Raw genomic sequence first — 16,161 nt, 5'->3', positions numbered from 1 at the left:
CCCTGAAAGGAAGGAAGCGCCTTTTGACGCAAGCTGAGAGCCTCCTGCACATCCCCAGCCAGAAGGCGGAGGTGCCTGATGCTGGCCTGGAGCCGGTGCATAAACAGTGATCTAATCTGTCGCCGTTTCTTCCGCGTGCTGCACACAGGCACGCACACAGACGGCTACTCACGGAGCCCCGAGCCCACGGAGCAGGGAGTTTCCTGCGCATCCAGCTTCCCTTTCCTTTAGCTGGTCAAACTTCCACCTGCTTTCAGAGGCTGACATTTCCCTCTGGGACGGGAGTAGAAATCAGGCTGCAGGCTTCCTGAGTCCCATCTTGCTCCCAAACAGCCTCACTCGGGCAACAACAAGGAGAAAATCTCATTTCTCAAGCCCTTGTGCCTGTTGGGAAGTTCAGTCCCATCTGGGCTCAGGCAGTCGCTCTGGGGCAGGCGGGGCTCGCACTGCTATCCCATTTCACAGAACCTGAAGCCCAGAGAGCCTAAGCCAGTGGCTCAAGTTCACACAGTAAGTCGGGCGGATCTGAATCCAGAACCCAGAACCCAGGCATCACGGCACTGATTTGCTGCCTTTTAAGCTCTTCTGACCACAAAGCGTAGCAAGGATACATTTGACATTGTAACCAAGCACACAGACATCACACACACACACACACATGCATGCATACAGAGAATAAAACTTCCCCAAAGCAATACTTACCCCACTACTTGCGACGCACTCTGATCATTTCTACACTAAATTGATTTCCTGACCCACTAATGAGTCACGATCCTCAGTTTGGAAACAACTGGGCTGATCCCCCGCCTTCTCAGCCTCCAGACCCCGGGAAGGCGATGGTCTCTGACGCCAGGTGAAGAGCAGGCAGGGAGCGGCAGCAAAGGGGGAATCTGGCTCTTCTCTGTCTACTCGGCTGAGCTCTGCCCTCAAACCTCAAATAGCCAGGCTTCCTCTGGCTCTGGAGAGTCCCGGGGGAGGAGACGGGACCCACCTTGCCGGGCCTGGTGGATGGCCCCCAGCAGGCCACTCTGCAGCCAGGACCCGCGCTTCCCCTCCGGAGATTTCCCACAGACCACACCTCCCAGCTCGGTCTAGAAAATCCCAGCTGGAGGCTGCCCGTTCCCGAGCTGAGGCAGAATCATGTGAACTCCGATCCGGTATCAGGCTGGGTGGTTGCCGAGGAACACTTGCCAGCCAAGGATGAGAGCAGGGGGGGACTGCTCCCTCCATCATCCGCATCCTCCAAATGCTTCCAGACCCCAGGGGGGCAGGGAGAGACCTTGCCAGGAATGTGAAAGCCTGAGTTAGGGGCAAGAGTCCTGGGGAGTGGGGTGGGGGTGGGGGGTGCAGGAGGAGCTAACCACACTAATTCTACCCATCAAACCACCTTGAGCACCTACAAGATACCAGGAGAGGAACTACAGGGTGTCGAACCCCTGCCCCAGGAGTCCTTGCTTGAGCCGTTCAGACAAGCCAATGCTAGAATATGCTGCGGACACCGGCAAGAACGATGGGACGGCCGGCAAGGACAGGGGAAGGGGACTGTTTCCGCCCCCAGCCCCGGGCTGTCACCCTTCAGCGGCAAACAACCAACATCTGGGTCAGTGGGTTGCAACTCACCTAAGAACATACCCGGGGGACTTATAAAAAATAATACTAATGCCAACGCCCCGCCTCAGATGAATTAAATCACCCTTTCTGGCGGTGAGATGCCAGCACCAATGTTTTTCAAAGATCTCAGGACAATTCCAGTGGGCGGCCAGGTGGAGAAGCACTGATGTGGTGGTGGAGGCAAGCTGGATCCTGTTCTGCAGACTGATAGAGCCAGGGCAACGGGGAAGTTTCCGGGCTATGAAGAAGGCAAGCATCGATGTTTTAAAACAGCACGGCCCAGAGCAGAGAGCAAGCACAGGGCTCTGGTTTCACGGGGTCTTCTGTCTCTCAGGAGCATTTACTAAGCTTGCTCAGCACAGCAGGATTGGAAGAGCCCCCTGGAGGTTACGCAGCCCAGCCCCCTCATCTTACAGATGGGGACACTCAGACACAGAAGGGCAAAGGCTCTAAACCGGGTCTTACAGCTAAATGACAGAGCCGTGATTTTCTCAGAACACGCTGGCAACTTCAGACGTCATGCTGTCTTGGCATAGCCTCCTCCCTTTGAAGAACTCTCCTTGGAAGCTGCATCATGGGACACGTTGCTGGGGCCACAAAGCCAACGTCCACCACGCATGGGGGTCATTGAGAAAGTGCGTTCTCCCTGCCCCATTGGGTGATCTGTGGGACTCGTCCTCTCCAGAGGGTGAATCGCTGTAGTCTTTTGGGGGGACTGTTTTGGTAGAGGTCTCAGGAAAAACAAATCCCCCTGGGTTGGGCCCGGGCCCTCCGAGCAAATGCTTCTCGACACAGATGTTCTTCCGGAGCCGCGGAAGAGTGGCTGGCGTTTCCTGATGTCACAGGAAGGAATGCGTGGGTGAGGAGGGCAGGGTTGACTTAGTGGTGAATGCCTGACCACCCGGTGGACACACAGGCCAGAGAGAATGTCTCTGGCTCCTTCTGCAGGGGGGGCCCGGCCTAATAGGACACGCACACGCAGGGGGTGGGTGGCGCTTTAGTTTTACTCAAGTCAGCTGAGCCCACATCCTCGGAGACACCCACTCAGTAAGAGAAAAAGGAGCCCGTGCTGTGTTCTCCTTTGCTGCCAGGATTTTGTCTTGAACCTAAAACAGGAAAGAAGGCCTAGAAAGCGTGATAACACAAAGCATCAAGCAGGGGCCTGAGGGGCCCTAGGGACCCCATAACCTCGAGTCGCCCAAACCTCACTGAATGAACCTGTAACTAAGTACAAAGTAATGAGTTTGTAATAAAAACACAGCCTCAAGAAAAGCCCCCGGACTGCCTCCTTGCATTCAGACTTCTGTCCTTAAGCCCAAAGTGATAGTATCTTAGAGCTGCCGCTAAGCAGAACGGGGAGTTTAGTGAAGGGCCAGAATGCCTGAGCTCTGTGGGGTACGGTGACCTCATAGGGGCTGCTAGGGGCCACCTCAGTGTCTCCTTCCATCCTGGAAAGCCACAGGACATCAACTGGACCAGGCCTGCCACCTGAATTCACTGTCTCCATCTCTCAGCCCTCAGTGACAGCAGACAGGAAGCCCTGTAGGCCCCCAGCAGAATGGTAGCCCCAGAAGGTTGGACTGAGCCCTGGGAAGACCTGTCTGCCCCCAGCATAAACATCTCCTCCAACAACCTTGGCTCTGAGGGGCTGGCGGACTTTTCTGAGCCACTCTGGAGGCTTTTTTTTTTTTTTAATTTTTTTTTCAACGTTTATTTATTTTTGGGACAGAGAGAGACAGAGCATGAACGGGGGAGGGGCAGAGAGAGAGGGAGACACAGAATCGGAAACAGGCTCCAGGCTCTGAGCCATCAGCCCAGAGCCCGACGCGGGGCTCGAACTCACAGACCGCGAGATCGTGACCTGGCTGAAGTCAGACGCTTAACCGACTGCGCCACCCAGGCGCCCCTCTGGAGGCTATTTTGAGGGCAACAGGACCATAGGCAAGAAGGCTCTCGGGCACCCCTGGCTCTTAGAATCCAGACAGTCTGAGACTCATCATAGGGAGGACTTCAGAGTCTGCCCTGAGCTGGTGGCACCATGCAAGCCGTCCAGCACATGGCAGCAATGCCATGGGCATGGGATGAAGGTTAAGAGCAGAGGCTCTGGACCAGACTGTGCAGGTTAGACCCCCGGGCTGCCACTGTCTGGCTATGTGACCTTGAGAAATCGCATACCCTGTGACCACTGGCCTTCTGTGAGAACCAAAGGAGATGAGGTTCAGCCTGGCACTCAGTAGGTCCTCCATGTTAGTGAGGATCCAGGGGTGATGAGGATGGTGATGATGGAAGTGACAGGCTAGAAGGTCCTGCCCCATGGTCTGCTTTCCCCTAGAAAGGGTGAAGGGTGGGCAGGCCAACTTGGTGAGGTATTTTTTTATGGTGCACTACCTTATCCCCATGGCTACTCTCCTGATTTGGGGCTGGCTGGGGTAACGACCTCGGAGGCTCCCCAGGGGCTCTGACAAGTACCAGTGTCTTATCATGAGCCATCGGCTGTTTGACACCAGGGACCTTTGCTGACTTGTGTCTTCACAAGCCTTGCTGACAGGCCTTCTACATCAGCGGCACGGGCTGTAAGCACAGGCTTACATCAGAGGAGCTAACGCATGGTGCAATATTGTTGCAGGTTCAAAGGTGGCCAGGTGTGAAGTAAGGATGGCTCCAAGGACCAAGAAAAAGAAGCAGCAGAGAACCTTCCAGAGCGCCTGGCACCACGGCCCTGGTGGGGTCAGAGAAGAAGTGGAGGCAACATAGGGCCAAAGAGCATAGTCATTGCCATTGTGGAAGCATGTGCTTAGTACCTGGGATGAGCACTTCTCAGATGCTTCCTGTTTTAATGCTGGCACCAACCTTGTGAGCCAGGGTTATCCCTGTCTCGGTCCACGGAGACCCAGCATGCCAGCAACTCGCCCCGAGTCGCATAGCTGGGAAAGAGTAGAGCTGTTTGGCACCAATGACTCTTGACCACTGTATGAATTTCCCGTTGCTGCCAGAACAAAGTACCACCCACTTAGTGGCTTAAGACAACACAAATCTCTCGTCTTAGAGTCTAGTGGTCAGAAGTCTGACGTTGGTTTCACTGGTATTGGCAGGTTTGCATTCCTTCCGGAAGGTCTAGGGGAAATCCATTTCTTTGCCTTTTCCAGCTTCTAGAGGCTTCCAGCATTCCTTGGCTTTCGTTTTCCAAGCCAGCAGTGGCGGGTTGAGTTCGTGTCGCGCTGCGTCACTGCGGCCTCTGCTCCCAGCCTCACATCTTCTTCTCTGACTCTGACCCTGCTGCTCCCCTCCTCCATTTTTAAAGACCCTTGCGATCATCCTGGGCCCACCTGGATAATCCAGGACAGTCTCCTTATTTAAAGGTCAGCCCATTAGCAACCTTGATTCTACCTGCTATCTTAATTAATCTCCCTTTGCCGTGTAAGGTAACATACTCACTGTCTCCAGGGACTATGAACTGGACATCATTTGAGGGTCATTATCTCTGCTGACCACACCACCACATCGCACTTATCTAAAACCCTATAGAGCAGTGCTTCTGGAATGTCGGCGTGAATGATGGAGCCATCTGTGAGACGTGGAGCCATCTGTGGTGAGTTGGGATAGAGCCTCTGGGTGCGGATGGGCTTTGAGCTGGTGCCCTGAGAGCGGGGGGGGGGGGGGTGAGGTGGGCAGAGGTGGCCGAAGTGTGAAGGAAGGGAGAAGGCCCATCACCCTCGCTCTGAGTCCCAACACAGGGCCCACCCACTTCCTGGCCTCTGCTCCCTAGTCTTTCAGGCCCAATCCCGTTTCCCCGGGGAGCTCCAGCAAACCTGCATCAGTATTCCCAGGCCCAGCCCTGGGTCACTGACTGAGAATCACTGAGGGATGAGGTCCAAGAGGCGGCACTTTGAGCAACACCTCTGGGTTTTTCTGACACACGCCAAAATCCGAGAACCACGGCTTTAAGGCTCAGCTTAATGTGCTGCACACATCCCTCCTTGGGTTCTTTTCATCCTTCCTTGGCCAGCTGGAGGACTGTGACTGCCAGGGAGCTGGGACCGGGGCTCTCCATACAGGAAGAAGGTGGCCAGTGAGTTCCAAATGACAAACAGGCACCGGACGAGGGGACACCGGGTGGGTGCTTACATACTCAGAGTTACCGCTATGTGCAAGGCTCTGTGTATCCCACAACATGCCTTGCTGATGCCTTGCAGCAACCCTGGGAGGTAAATATTATCATCCCGGCTTTGCCACCAAACACACCAAGGGTCACAGGGCTGGCAGAGCCAGGATTCAAGTCAAGTCTAAATCCACTGTATTTTTGGGCCCCTGGGGGGCTCAGTCGGTTAAGCATCTGACTTCATCTCAGGTCACCATCTCACGGTTCATGAGTTCAAGTGCTGCACTGGGTGAGCTCAACCCCCGCTTCAGGTGAACACATGCCCGGCTTCGAGCAAGCCCGGCTTCTCTCTCTCTCTCTCTCTCTCTCTCTCTCTCTCTGCCCCTCACTCACTTGAGCCCTCTCTCTCTCACACACACACACACAAAAAGAAAGAAAAAGATTCATTCCCTCTCTTTCTGCCCCTCTCCCCCATTTGCACTCTCTTTTTCCAAAATTAAAAAAAAAAACCCAAATAAATAAAATATTTAAAAAATAAATTCATTGTATTCTAAGTAACTATCAATGCAGTGCATGGGAATCTGTATGATTATGTGCTAATGCCCACCTCCACCTCCAGACAGTAAGCCCGTGCGGAAGGAGGAGCCGGGTCTGTTCTTTTCTCTCTTAGGGAGAGGTGGTTTGGCCCAAAATAAACGCACAACAGAAATGTGTTGAATGCTTGAATGAATAAATGAATCTAAAATCCGTTTCTTTCTGCAGCCCAGTGTGGCTGAAATTGAAGTCAGGAGCTAAGAGACTGGGGCAGGCCACAGGAAGAGGGTTGGTTTCGACTCTGAAGACACTGGTGGGTGGCCACATGTGAGAATGCATTACGGTGGAAACCTACTGCCGAAAGAGAGACGTTGGTCTCTCTTTGGAGAGTCTGTGGTCTTTCTGAGAAGGTCTCAGCCATCTGGGACATCCTTCCTGCTTGGAGCCAAAGCACAAAACCACAGACCTGAAGGTTGCCATGGCGACTCCTAGGGCCTGCTGCCCTCTCTGGCCTCCTGCCTCCCCACCCCCCGGGGCTCCAACCCATCAGTTAATAACCTAATAATGTAGGACAACAGTCACTCCCCAAGCACCCAAGCAGCAACCCTCGTGAAAAACAAACAGATTTCTCCAGGGAACTGAGCGCTACATAGATGTTCATTATACTCAGCCTGGGCCACCTGCTAGAATCTACTTTTCTGAATCCAAATTATCCCCTGCCTGGCTTCTCCCTCTGGTTTTAAAGACAAGGGGCTAGCAGAGAGGTTCCCGGGAAACAGATCCTAGAGAAGCCACTGTATAGGAGGCCTGCTCCCTCATTCCGGAACCAGGCCCCAAGAAAGTGACCGTGACCGAAACAGGCTCTGTGATAAGGCCCTCGTTATGGATATCTGGATCTCTGCTGGTCTTCTCCTTTGCAAGGATGAATTAATTTGTCACCATGGCACCCAGAAAAAATTAAAAAAAGACTTTCAAGTTGTGCTACAGTCAAGATAGTTGGAAATCGTTTGATGCTTTTTTCATTGAGAGATGGAGTCTAGGTCCCCTCCCCCTTGAATGGTGGTGGTCTCTGTGACTACATGGTCAGTAGAATGAAGTGGAAACACACTGTGCTGGTTTCTGAGTCCACGGCTGAAGAGACTATAAACCCCCATTTCCTATCACTTGGGAGAGTTGCTCTTGAAACCTGGGCGCCATGTCATGGGGAGGCCCAAGCAGCCTCTTGGAGTGGCCCCGTTGAGAGGAACCAAGACCCTAGCCCCAGTCCCAGCTGGCAGCCAGGATCACGCAAGTGCGTGATCTCAGAAGATTCTCTGGCGCCAGCTCGGCGGTATCAGCTGACGCGATAAGGAGCAGAGATAAGCCACGCCCACCAAACCCTGCCCAAATCACAGCTTCCTGAGCAAAATAGCTGAGTACTGTTATTTTAAGCCATTATCTTTAAACTGGTGTGTTAGGCAGCAGTAAAAACTGGAACACAATTATTCTTTTTTCTCCAAAATCAGGTGAGGGCTTATCATGTGCTGGTTTCACTCATATGGTTATTTTAACTTTTATAACAACTTTGTGAGGTGGATATGATAATCTCCATTTTTCCCACGAGATACTAAAGCTCAGAGAGGTAAGGTATCTTGTTTGAGACCGGCCAGCTAGGAAAGATAAAACCCGGTTTCTACTCTTTCCCTGAGTCTTCTCTCCCTACGGTGTGTGTGCTGTACCCAGAAGGGTGCAACCTGACGGTAATAACAAGACTCCTAGCTAACACTCAGGGGCTCTGTAAAGCTTTCAAGGCGAGATCTTCTCCAGTATGATCTCGTAACACCCTAGGGAACAGGCTCAACTATCATGCCCATTTCGTAGAAAATCACACGGAGGCTTAAAAAGAGGGTAGCTGATTTGCTAAGGTGATCGCTCTCCTAAGAGTAAGAGCTGAGATTTGCACTCCCGTCATCTCGCTCTGGAACTGAGCTCTCATTATAGCATCCACACTGTTCCAGCCCGGCATCCCCTGTTAAGCTTAGGAATCCTTTTTCCACCATCCTCTCTTTGGAAGCTTACCTGCGGGGAGAACAGCACAATCTCACCATCTCAGATCTGTAACATTCTCACATCTCTTTTGTCCTCACTAAAGTAGTTATTTCCATTTCACAGAGGCCCAGCCACAGGAAGTGACCTGCCTCTGGCTCCAAATCAGTGCTCCCTCCTCTTTTTCTCCTCTTGAATCCCAAAGTGTCTTCCTGTGCCTTTTGGCCAACGCGTCACTGTTCTCCAGCTTGAGGAGTACCTGGGCCCACGGATTGCCAGGCAGGTGGCCTTGCCAACCTCATCCGGGCGCTCCTTCGGCCAATCGCAGACAAGCTTTCCCTGTGCCGGACACCTGCCCTTCACGTAAAAGACACCAGGTAGGCCTGGGGGAAGGAAGGGAAAGCCTGGCCCACGCTGAATCTTGGGTCCCCTGTGCTGGTGAGCTCTGGGAAAAGAAGGGTTAGGTGTGTGTGTGTGTGTGTGTGTGTGTGTGTGTGTTAATTACCAGGTGGCCACAGAGCCAGCCGAGGGGGTGGCTGCTAACCCAGGCAGCTACCGCGGGAGGAGACACTCTACCGCGGAGGGGGGCCCGGACGCGCCGGCTGCGCTCGGGGGCAGACACCAGGCCAGGCGGGGCCTGGCCGCAGCCGCGTCTGCCCGTACTGCTCGCCCAGGGCGCGCCCGCACTTGGCCGCCTCCGCCCCGCCCGGCGCGCGCACACCCGGCCGCTCCCGCACGTGCCCGCCCCGCGCACCGCCCCCCGCCCCCCCATCCCCCGCGCACACGAGGTCGCTCCCACGCTTGGTGGCTGCGCTCCGCGCACGCACAGGTGGCCCCACCGGCCCGAAGCGTCATCGCGCGCTCGTGGGCCCGCTTCGGCGAAGGCGGGGAACTGGCTGCCAGTGCCCAGGACGCGGCCGCTGTCCGCAAGCAGTTTGCGGGCGCGCCAGGGACCCCACGACCTTGGCGAGAGGAAGAGGCCCAGCTGGGGGGGTGGGGGCGCAACGGGGGTGGGGGACCTACCTGCGCGGTGAAGGGCCCGCGTGTGGGTCGCAGTTGTCGGCGCCCCCTCCTAGGGCCGACGCCCAGCAAGCAGGGTGGGCACTGCTGGCAGGGGTGGTCTGGGAACACCGGCGGGTCCACTTCGTGGCTGGGCCCTCCTCCTCCTCGTTGTGCCCTGATTTCCTCTATCCTCTCCCCCTTTCCCGCGCCTGCCGGTCGGGCACACCCAGCTCTGCCGGGTCCTTATCCAGCCTTTCTGACCGCAGGCCACAGGCTAGGCGCCTGCCAGGAGGAACCGCAGTGGCTCAGACCTGTCCTAGAGGCACAGCACTCCCCACCCACTACAACCGTGTCCCCGGAACAGGCTCTGGGTGGCCAGGGTGGGCCAGACTGGTCTTGGCTGCAGAAGGACAAGGTTCCTTCTCCAGCCACATCCCTGGGGAAGCTGAGAGAAGAGTCCATGAAGCGACCTTCCTGTACTTTGCGGGTCCTTATCCTCAGCGCCAGCACATCGGTAGCCGCTCAGTAAATGCCGTACCGCGTTGCCGCCCTGAGCCTCTCGGCACCTCCTCTGGCACCTCCCCTGACCTCAGCCGGGGCGCCCCCGTCCAGGAGTCTGCACTTAGGTTTGCTGCTTCCTGGATTCCGGTGCTGGTGCTTCCCAGGGCCTGAGTGTGCCTGAGTCACAACACAGACCTCCTGCTGTGGAGGTCAAGGAGGGAAGTCGAGGAGGCGGTCTGCCCCTCTGCCCCTCGGGCTCACGGATAACAGCAAAAACAGCAGCCAGGGCTTGTGGTATTGTGCCAAGGGCTTAGATGATCCTATTAGGTACATACCATTATCACCCCCATTTTACACATGGGGGAATAAGGGACAGAAAGGTCAAGTAATGAGCCCAAGGTCACGCAGGTAATAAGTGGAGGCAGTGGGTTTCAAACTCAGGCAGGTGAGCCCAGAGCCAGCAGTCTGTGCCAAGCCAGCCTTAGCTGTTCCCTCAGCACCTCTGCTCATTCACATCAACTCCTGTGTCCCCCTCCACCCACAAGAACTCCTGTCCCCATCTTCTGAACTCCAGCCCCAGTTTTAAGACCCAAAAGTCACTTCTGCTACCGGGCCTTGACGACTGTTCCAGGCAATTTGTGCTCTGCTCCCCTGACCCCTTCTCAGCGTCTTTTTGCACTGTCCACGGGGGTCATTGGCGCACAGACGTCTCTCTGGAGGACTCTCACTCCCGGCCCAGTGCCTGGCTCAGAGGACGGCACCCCATTCCAATTTGTGAACTGAGTGTCTGGGAATGGTCACTGCGGGAGTCTGCAGACCTGTGCCATTGGTCATTAGGACCGGCGGTCAGGGGTTAGGACGGAGGGCAGTCAGAGAGCAGGCAGGAGAGGTAAAGAGATGGAGAGATGTCTCACCTTCTGCTAACCCCTCTGGGTGGCTCATAGCTGCTCACTTTGTGACCTGGCCCCTAGGGGAGTCTCTGGAGGGAGATGGACAGTGAACAAGAGGGTAGAGGACACCTCAGCAGGAAAGGCAGCGGAAGCAGAGGCTGGATGGGGCCCCTGGTGCGACATCTTCCTCCTTCTTGCAACATCTTCACACATGGAGTTTTCTGGATTAACTATTCAGGCCACAAAAATGCACATATGCTTTTCAAAAGTTGCCAGGCTGAGAGTACTTGTTAAAGAGTATGCCTTCCAGGGGCGCCCCGGGCAGCTCAGTGGGTTAGGTGTCTGACTTGATTTCGGCTCGGGTCATGATTTCCCGGTTAGTGAGATCGAGTGTCACATCTGATATTGCGGAGCCTGCTTGGGATTCTGTCTCTCTCTCTCTCTCTCTCTCTCTGCCCGTTCCCCACGCGTGCGTGTGCGTGCACTCTCTCTCTCTCTCTCAAAATAAATAAATAAACTAAAAAAAAAAAAAAGTTTGCCTTCCAAAGCCAGTGTCTGAATTAGAGTCCTAGCTCTGTTACCTATCAGTAGGGTGACCTTGGAGAAGTCCCTTAACCTCTCTGTGCCTAGCTCTTCATGTGCGAAATGGGGACACCCCTTCAAAAGGGGGTTGAAGCGATTTCACAATTAAATCAGGCAAAGCCCTTAGTTCGACACCCAGCGGGTATTAGGGTTCGGTAGATATTAGCTGTTATTATTGTCTCCTCCCAATACCCTCTTCTACACGGCTCTTATCTTTTGAATGCTTACTGTCCTTAGTGCCTATGCACGCTGCTCTCTTTGAATTCCAAGTAGTTTTATTCTCTCCAACTTACAGATCAGGAAGCTGAGATTCAGTGAATTACCTGAGGCCACTCGGTTCTGAGTGTCTGAAGCAGGACTTGAGAGAGTCTTAAGGGAAGCTGTTCTTGCAGCAATTGTGTCCCGTCCCCCAGGAAAGGAGTGGGGTGTTCTAAAGCCCATCGTCAGTTGCCAGATGCAGGATTCTGGCTTCCAGGGGTACAAACCACGCATGCCATGTGGAAAGGTTATTACCAAGGGAATCCTGTCCGGGCTGCCACGACGCACGGTTCCGGGGGGCCCGTACACACTGGAACCGACCGGATGGTGTCCCCTGGAGTTGGAACGGTGTGGCAGTGTCTGGTGGCCCTCTCTCCCTGCCTTTTTCTAGCACACAGTCTCTGCTTACAGATCTCCAAACACAGAACCTCTCACGAGGATAAATACTCTTCGATTAAAGCAAAGCTCTGTTTGGATTCATGCTTTACTCTTTAGAGACCGAACAGCATGGCACCTATACTACTCACTGAAAGATCCAGAACCGGCCTGTGGAAGATGGGGTTGGCATCTCTGGCTGTGCTCTCCCTCAGAAGATGCTAGATTTGGGGAAGCAAAGAGATTCGTCGCCCTGCCTGCAACGTCACCTTCTGGCTCGACTTCTGCCGTTTCTTGATGTCAAGCTGCCCAGTCATTGGCAGGAGCGTAGAATTTGTTGTTTCGTAAACAAAACCTGGCACTGGCCTTGCAAACAACCTACAGCTCACCATGTTAAAATGAAGCATGCATTGTTTTCCAGAACCTTCCTGGTCCTAGGGAATGGCAAATTACGGCCCATGGAATGCTGATCTGAGACACTGCGCTAATAACCATCTTCCTTGCCCACAGCAATCATCTCCCGCAATGGGCTGGACTCCGGAGACGTGGTCAGAATTTCTCCATACCTGGCATAAGTGACGTTCACGTCCATTTCTTTTCCAGACTCTCATGGGATTTCGGTCTCGGCATTTGCATTTTCCCAGTGTCTGGGTTAGGGAGGCCGCTGCAGGGCCCGGAAATGGCCGCTGATGGGATGGTTGAAAGGGATTGTTTCCTGAGGGCCAGAAAAGTGCCGAGGACTTTTTGAGGACTTTTTATCGGCCCATCCAGATCTACTGTCCACCCCTCTCCATCCTGCTCCGTGGATTGGATCACCGGCCTCCCTTGCCCTCTGGCTTCTGTTGGGTTTGGCCAATGGGAAGCACTAACTGGGATCAGAAGATGGCAAGAGAGTGAGGAGGAGGGAGTATCTATCCCCCTGCCAGGGTAGCTTCAGGTTGGCTGCTCCCTTTCGGCTCCTGCCGGAGTCCCTGTCCTACTCTGCTCTTCCTCTGCCCCCTCCAGCCTGGGGCAGCGACGACGCCAGGCCCAGGGTGCTGCAGACTCCAGCGCTGGTTCCCTTAACTCTATCCCCACATCATTAAAAACCGTCCCCTGTGTTAACCTCTCCTCGGTCACCCTGCTTGACCTTGCGTCCGCTTCCTGCCAAGACCCTGAGTGACACAAAAGTGCACGGGCCAGATGCGTCTTCACTGCAAACTCACACTAATGGAAGAATATGCACATATTTAGAATGTGCACAGATTATCTACTTTAAAAAAATTACCGTTTTTCCAGCTGGTTCTTCCAATGAGCACAGCTGGCCAGCCTCAGAGGAAATCTGTCTTTATCCCCTGAAGGAGTCCCTGCTTCCTCACTCTGCTACGTCAGCAGCACATCGCTGCCTCTTGCAGATTCCCCTGCCCTGTGCTGCCTGTGGCCGTGAGCTTCTTCCTGGCTATTCACTCGGGTATGTGTGACTCTCCTTTTGAGAAGTGTTTGTCATTGCGGAGTCATGCTCCTGCCAGGACAGTTTCAAGCAGCAAGAAGCTGGTTTTTCTGCGAATTGTCTTTTCTGGCATCAACCACACTCCGGCAGGCTCGGGCCTGAACTGATTAATCAGACTGACCTGATTAATATGACGTTGTTTCCGATCCCACTCAGACAATCCCCAGGCTCTCAGACGGAGTGTGACTAATGGAGCCACCCAAAGGCAGGAAACTCTGAGGCTGGTGAAGACAGCACAAGTCCAGCTGAAGTACAAGCACACACTTCTGGAGAGCTGGGGAACCCATGTCGCATGCCTGGCTACAGACTCCCGGAGGAGGCCTTCAGGCTGGGCTTGCTCAGGCTTGGGGGCTGGGAGAGGGGGTAACATGTGAATGTCCGGGTTCAAATCCCAAACCTGTTGCTTTCTAGTTGGGAGAACTCTGGCAAATTATGTGGCCTCCCTGTGCCTGGTTTTTTCTTTTCTTTTAAATGGGGTAATGGGACGCCTAGGTGGCTCAGTCGGTTAAGCATCCAACTCTTGATTTCGGCTCAGGTCATGATCTCATGGTTTGTGGGTTCTGGGCCTGCGTCAGGCTCTGTGACAGTGCAGGGCCTGCTTGGGATTCTCTCTACCCCCTCTCTCCCTCTGCCCCAACCCTGCTTGCTCTAAATTTAAAAAAATAAAAATAAATAAATAAAAATGGGGGTGATAAAGAAGATTGGTGTGAGGATGAAATATAAAAGTGTTCTCAAGGGGCGCCTGGGTGGCGCAGTCGGTTAAGCGTCCGACTTCAGCCAGGTCACGATCTCGCGGTCCGGGAGTTCGAGCCCCGCGTCGGGCTCTGGGCTGATGGCTCAGAGCCTGGAGCCTGTTTCCGATTCTGTGTCTCCCTCTCTCTCTGCCCCTCCCCCGTTCATGCTCTGTCTCTCTCTGTCCCAAAAATAAATAAAAAACGTTGAAAAAAAAATTTAAAAAAAAAAAATAAATAAAAGTGTTCTCAAGAAATCTGTTGTCACACACAGGGGCACCTGAATGGCTCACTCGGTTGAGTGTCTGACTTCAGCTCAGTTCCTGATCTCATGGTTCATGGGTTTGAGCCCTGCGTTGAGCTCTGTGCTGACAGCTCGGAGCCTGGAGTCTGCTTCGGATTCTGTGTCTCCTCTCTCTCTGCCCCTCCCCGCCACCACGACTTGTGCTCTCTTTCTGTATCTCAAAGATAAATAAACATTAAAAATTAAAAAAAAAAAAAGAAATATATTGTCATAGAAACCAGGGGCCCAGCCTAGCAGGTGCAAAGAGGGCAGGTTATGCTGGGAAGGCACAAAAGGGGCTTGGCCAACTGAAATACAGGGAGTCAGGCTGGGACTGTTCAGCCAGCCTTGACCAGCCTCTGCCTTGGTTCTCCTGTTCACGGAGAATGGACTGAATCTTCATACTGGCTGTGTGACCTTGAACAGTCACATGACTGCTCTCTGCCCCAGTTGCCTTATCTGTGAAATGGGGATAATAACAGTATCACATAGGGTTGTTGTATTAAATGAGTTACTGAGTATAAAACTCTTGGAAATATGCCTGCCCCTAGTGGGCGCTCAATAAATGTTAGGGCACCCCTCCTCACCGAGTGCCTGTGGAAGGCTTCCGTGTTCTCCTCTGGCTCAGATATACAGGCTTCTTTGTAATGGCGAGCTGGGGAACTGTGGTTTCGTTTCTTTGGTTTGTTGTATAAGACTTGCCTTCTATGGGGCTTGTATGCCTGGGGGAGGGGTGTGGGGGGAGGGCAGAGGTGAATTTGACTGGTACTTGGCACCCAGGAGCTTTTCCAGGCCCACCTGCCTGAAGAACCATCGGAAGCTCCCTGCAGCTCCCCGAGATAGGCTTAGGTACCCCTAATGGGGTGAGAGAGGGCTGAAATGGGAGGGGACTGGCCAGAGATGGGGCCTCACCCAGAAAATCTCGGTGAAGACTCTCCCCTCCTGTTGTTGGGCTTCAGACCTTGCCTGGCCTCTCGCAGGCTGCTGGCTGGTATCTTGGAGGTGAGAATGGTGACAGGGAGGGAGTGTAGCCCCAAGGTCAGGAGGGTGCACCAGAGCCAGACTGCGTGGGTTCAAATCCCAGCTCTGCCACTTGCCAACTTATTTAACCTCCCAGTGCCTGACCTGTACCGTGAAGGTGGTAACTATGGCACCTACCTCAGAGTGCTGGGTGATGCATTCAGAACGGTCCGTGGCCCGAGTAAGTGTTCAGTAAATGTCAATTATTATTAATATACCACCAGCCACAGTGCCCTCTGACCACCAGGGACAGCGATTACGGCAGCCAGAATAATGCGCCTCCTCAAAGATGTCTGCGTCCTGATCCCTGGAACCTGTGACTGTGTTGCCCTTTTATGGCACAAGGGACTTGGCAGGCGTGATTAATTTAAGGATCTCAAGATGGGGAGAGTATCCTGGAATTTCCACAGGTAGGAAAGACGCAACCAGCCCTTGTTGGTTTTGAACATGGGAGTTGACCACCAGCCAAGAAATGCAGGCAGCCTCTACAAGGTTTCCAGAAACTGAAAAAGGAAATGAGACCCATTTCTGACCTCAAGGATTGCAAGATTAAATTTGCGTTGTTTTAAGCCACCAAGCTTGTAGTAATTTGTTACAGCAGCAGCAGGGAACTCATACAGCTGCCGAGACCCGACTCAGCTGCATCCCTGAGGGAAGAACCACACTGACTCACTCCACAGTAGACATGAAGCATCTGTGATGTCACCCACTCTGCTTGTCCCGTGCAGGCGTGGGGAACACCCTGGACCATGGAACTGAAT

At 53.8% G+C, this 16,161-nt stretch overlaps 1 protein-coding gene across 5 annotated transcripts in view; it reads right to left on the bottom strand.

Moving 5' to 3' along the window:
- GPR68 (G protein-coupled receptor 68) overlaps window positions 1-16,161 on the bottom strand; it is a 30,109-nt gene that overhangs the window by 10,350 nt on the left and 3,598 nt on the right. Inside the window, exon 2 of one of the 5 annotated variants that reach the window (XM_086709015.1) lies at window positions 12,444-13,587. The exons of 1 other annotated variant lie outside the window; for it this stretch is intronic. The gene's annotated coding sequence lies outside the window, so the exon portion shown is untranslated. Of the gene's footprint in view, window positions 1-702; window positions 1,253-9,292; window positions 9,917-12,443; window positions 13,588-16,161 lie in introns of those variants that run through there. 3 more of the 5 variants (XM_086709019.1, XM_086709016.1, XM_086709017.1) reach the window with 3 other exon arrangements.

This window comes from Puma concolor, chromosome B3, assembly GCF_028749965.1.
Source record: "Puma concolor isolate L17-30 chromosome B3, mPumCon1.1.hap2, whole genome shotgun sequence".
In the NCBI taxonomy this organism is placed as follows: Eukaryota; Metazoa; Chordata; class Mammalia; order Carnivora; family Felidae; genus Puma; species Puma concolor.
Note: the sequence above shows the minus strand (reverse complement) of the source record. Positions and strands in the feature narration are given on the sequence as shown.